Source organism: Neopsephotus bourkii, unplaced genomic scaffold (assembly GCF_033783945.1).
Source record: "Neopsephotus bourkii isolate Nb327-2 ecotype Australia unplaced genomic scaffold, CSIRO-AGI_Nbou_v1 NB_234, whole genome shotgun sequence".
NCBI lineage: Eukaryota > Metazoa > Chordata > Aves > Psittaciformes > Psittacidae > Neopsephotus > Neopsephotus bourkii.
Window position 1 is genome coordinate 1,249,285 of NW_026900744.1, and position 940 is coordinate 1,250,224.

Consider the following 940-nt stretch of genomic DNA (forward strand, 5'->3'; position numbering starts at 1 on the left):
TCTTGTTTTTCTTCTTCCCTCTCATTGAAACCATTCTCTCCTTTAAAGGACAGATCTGGTGTGCAATTAGCTTGAAATCAACTTGGAATAGAGTTTCCTAACTCTGCACGGCCTACAGGACATACTGTGGGTAGGAGTCCTTTGGCAAGAGCTGTCACTTGATCAAGAAGCTGAACAGTGTTATTTATCAGCCCGAAATTCTGGGCCTGATTTTACAAGGTGTTAAAATGTACCTTCACCCCTGAATTTACCACATCAGACTCTCAAGGGATTCAAAGGGAGTCTGGGGCACCTGACTTCTCACAGAATCATGGTGTAAGGCACTGCAGTTTAAAGGTAATCGCACTGTTCTCCATAAAATTGTACAAATCTGCATATTCTCAGCTTCTTCAGGAGTATAATAAATTGGTCTGTTTCACCAAAGACCAGCAAAACTTCCAGTGGGGTTTCCTGTAGATAGCTAAACGATTGGAGCTGTATTCTGTAAAGATTTTACATAGAAATCTGTCCCAAAAGTCAGCTATAAAGCTATTTTATTGCTCAGCTGTATAGCAGAAATTTAAAAATGTGGGTTTTTTTGCAATTGTTAGGGAAAAGATTTGGTTTTGGTTGTTTTTTTCAGGAAGCAATCTTTCCTTCTATGATTCGTGATGAATTGTCTAATTCGTGTTGAATTGTCTAAGGTAGGAAATATCAGCCTGAAAGGAGTGTCTTGTGCTATGGGAATGCAAAGAGAGAGCGTGGAACTAGATCTTCTCCAGCAGGAAAAACAGCTGTTAAAAAACAGAGCCAACTGTGTTTCTAAGTAAATCCTGGAATGCACTATGCAAAACAACATGTGTTCAATCAGAAATCCTCAAAAGAAAAGACCGTTTCATCAAGCAGATGAGCTGCCTCAGGTGAAGGACATTTTAATCAAAAAAGAAACTTGCTATCCAGG